This window comes from Pseudorasbora parva, chromosome 15 (genome assembly GCF_024679245.1).
Source record: "Pseudorasbora parva isolate DD20220531a chromosome 15, ASM2467924v1, whole genome shotgun sequence".
Lineage (NCBI taxonomy): Eukaryota > Metazoa > Chordata > Actinopteri > Cypriniformes > Gobionidae > Pseudorasbora > Pseudorasbora parva.
The window spans coordinates 33,988,946-33,993,139 of NC_090186.1; positions in this window are offsets into that span (position 1 = coordinate 33,988,946).

Genomic DNA, 4,194 nt, shown 5'->3' on the forward strand with positions numbered 1-4,194 from the left:
TGCTTTGGTTGAGCACCATATATAATGCAGAGTACTGAAAATAGCAGTAGACATACTACATCATTTTCATTGCCATGTAGGGGATAATAATACCAGTCCCTAGCAGAACTATACTCTGCTGCTGTCATGTAGCCTGCTTTTGTATGCCTTATGTAGTTACACATATGATGACCAAACATTTTCTATATCCTTACTGTGGACGTGTTCACCCATCCAAATATAATTTAAGAAATTTGTATGAATTCAATAAAACAGACTATTTTAAAACTGTTATAGGTCCATTCTTATGCATGCACGCAGTGCTCGTATGCTTCAATACCACTGAGAGAGTTGGAGGCATTGTTTTTTTTTTCACTCCGAAATCATATTAATTGAATCAGTCATGCGGTTCATGATCCATATGTGGTTATTTCACTCAATTACCCACAAAGCATTTCTCACATCTCCCCATTTGAATCCTCACCCCGGAGTGACTCTCTGAAAAACATCCACCTCGGACTCACGCATGCCCCCATCTCTCAGATGTCTCTTCTTCAGGGAATGTTGCCTCCCGCACATGAGTCGACTATTATATGCGTTTTCCGGTGCCAAGCCATGTGTGGCAGTGACTGGCTGACAGATCGGTGACAGGCTGTCCTCCTGCTCCACCTGCTATCCGTCCAAATCACTGCCACATGCTCCGTAATTACAGTTTGTAAAGGATGCAGCTCCATTTGCCAACGATCTAACACTTTGCCACTTATAGCCGTGAAATACACGTCATCAGATGTCTGCAGGTCCTGGCACTCGAAGAGCTTTCTGCCACCCTTTCAACACCCGTCTCTGACCCTGGCAAGTATGCTGTGGCACAAGATAAGTGATGAATTTTGGCTCAGGCCTCAAAGGGACTCATGGGACATGAAGATGCCTAACTCAATGAACTACAATAAAAGAGTATTTTTGGTTTATTAAAAAAAATAACCGTTCTCATGAAAAACCTCCTTATCTTTGCTCTTAAGAGTTCAATGTGTTCCACTCTTGGAAAATATCCTTGTCCTCAAGCGAAGAGCTTTGCACATTATGTGCTTTGACAAGTGTGGTTGTCCCCCACACAGTGCTGGATGGGCAACCTGTCAGCTTGCCGGGTTTCTCAGATGCCCAACCTGTCAGCACAGATTACCCATGAGGTTAGCTGAGCATTGATTTTACTTGCCTTGTCTTTCTAGGATTGGATGGCTTTTTCACCTCGTTTCCTGGGCGCACAAACAAACGCACACATATTGGTGTAGTCTGGCTTATATTAGCATTTTTCAAAACTTTGTACAGTCTGCGATTGCTGGCACATCTTAGCAAGTGTTCTGGCAACAGATCATTAAACCTAATAGTTACCCAAGAGAAGAACAGTCGCCAAGGTGCTGGTGTGTTTTTTTTTTTAATTATTATTATTATTATTATTTTTATCTGGCAGCTGTTCACAAAGATTTTGTTCTTGACTTACTAATACATCCTCTTAAGTATCAAATAATCCTTAAAAAGATGAATAAAGGATCCAGTAAATCTTATTATCTATTGTTCTGGGAAACAGTAGCAAGTAATCACATTTGTAAACCTCCATAATCTTGTATCTGTTTTTTACCCTTGTTGTTTTTTTATTTTAAGATTTGGACCAGCTATATAGTTTTATCTATAAAACTCATTTACTGTGTTGGAGAAATATTAGGTTTTTATATTGTATTATAGGAAAAGAAATATTTTTTAAAAATATTGACAGCGTATCTAAGATAAACAGTTTTTGCACGCTCCAGACTGTCACTGTACAGTACTGTGGAGTCTTTCTGAAGGTTAAGGGGCGAAAAGTGACTGTCTTCATAAATTAGCTGATAGTAGGAAAAAGCAGGACGTGACAAAAGGAGTATGTTGAAATTCATAGATTCTGAAGTGTGCATATGATGGGCACTTTACTATCCCATGAGGCACGGGAGAGGATTTGTGAATGGTAGTGAACTGAAGCTGGTAGGTCATATGGTAATGACAACATAACAAATGTAGTACGTCTATCTAGCACAGTACTTTTTTAATGGTTACAAAGTAATTACTTATTCAGAATAAGTAACTCCTCAAGAGAGTTTGTGATTTCGGACGCAGCCTCAGTCTTTATGAGTGTCATTGAATCATTAATTTATCTGATTCATTCAAAATCATTGATTCATTCAGGAACTAAACTACTTTTTTGTCGTTGGCAAAAACAGAAGAAAGTAATTGCTAATGTGACTAAATGTAACTTTAGAGCTACACTGTACATTTTTTAGTTTATTCTTAGCTCAAAAACACTTAGTTCTTTCAAAAATATATGTGCTCATTAATGTATATTTACTTCTTTCAAGTAATAATGTATTCTTGTAAGTTTATAATATGCCATTGAAAATACATACGGGTGAGGGGTTCGAATGCTGGTCGCCATGTTGCCCCTCCATCTTGAAAGTACATTAGCCAAAGAGGGACATACCCATAAATTCAAGCTTTGCCTTTCGCTTTTTAACACTCTATGGCATCATGTCGAATGTGAAAAAGGGGAATTGCCATGTTAATCTTGGACTAAATCGGCCACCGTAGAAGTTAAAACAAAATCAGAATTGAGAGGAACAGAAACTAATATTCACTGGATGATCATATACCCTTTCACCGCTAGATGAGGAAAATATCACACAGTGTAGCTTTAACAAAAAAGTTAGTTACATTTAGTCACAACATTGCACGCTTAAACAATTACTTTCTTCTGTTTTTGCCACTACCAACGACAAAAAAAGTAGTTTTTTGTAACTAGTAACAAAAGTAACAAAAGTAGATTTTGAATGAATCAGATAAATTAACGATTCAATGACACTCATAAAGACTGAGGCTGCGTCCGAAATCACGAATTCTCTTGAGGAGTTACTTATTCTGAATAAGTAATTACTTTGCAACCACTAAAAATGTACTGTGCTACTATAAAAAACTGTACTATAAAATTAGGGTGTTCTTGCCTTATTATTGGCTATATTGTCATATCAACTAACAGTGCTGACTGTCAAAAACCTTCAGCTACGGCCGTCTGTGAATCATATATAACTTGGGGTTGTTAAAGGCAGATGAGCACCATTTGAGAGGAATGCGAGAAAATAAAAGCTGATCCTTGCAAAAGAGAGCAAACTCTGAAACCTTTCTAGTTAGATAACAACACCGATGCCTGTATATGATGCACAAATTGGTCCACTGGGTACACTAAAAAATGATGCTGAGATTTCTGAGCAGACATCAGAGGATGTTGTCCTCCACGATGATTCCCCAGCTCCCAGTGTCTGAATCTAAAATCCATTTCAAAACACACCAGTGGGGATGTAGAAAGGCAATAACAACACCATCAGGTGGAAAGCGTAGTGTTTGCCTCTCTATTGTTTGCACAGAACATTTATTTCCTTCCACTAGCTAAAAAAAAAGATACCAACCCTGAGATATATATATATATATATACCTTTACCAAACTATACGGAGTAAAAAGTCACGCCTGAAAAATCCTCCCTCACATCCCCCATCTGTGGGATGTGTTCTGAACAAACAAGTCAGATCAATGGAGGCCCCACCTCACAACATACAGGACTTCTGCTTTATCTGCTGCTAACATCTTGGTGCCACAGCACACCTTCTAGTGGAAGGTCTAGTGGAGTCCATGCCTCAACGGGTCAGGGCTGATTTGGCGGCAAAAGGGGGACCAACGCAATATTAGGAAGGTGGTCATAATGTTATGCCTGATCAGTGTACGTTTCCTGATAAATGAGTGGTTCAGAGAGAACTTTCTCTGGCATAAGTAAAATGATTAAATATTCTCATGATTCCATCGATTTAATCTCAACACATTTCTCAGCTTTCTCAGTTATTAATAACAATTAGCAGTGTTAACAGACGTGCTCCCCATAATGAGAGTGGCTGTTTGCATTAATCTTAGTCTTGGCTCTAGCTTGTGCGTGGATATGCCTCGGTGAATCTGGTGGAGGACAGCGCAAATGCCTGAGTCTCCATGAGTCTGTTAATTATGTTCAATTTGTGCTGCCTCTTTACTCTGTCTTAACCTTCAGCCTCGTCCTTTGACTGCCTCGGTCATATCACTCATACCTGCACAGCATGTGGGAGGGTGATGGAGAGGAAACCACTTAAGCAGACTGAACCGATGTTCTTTAC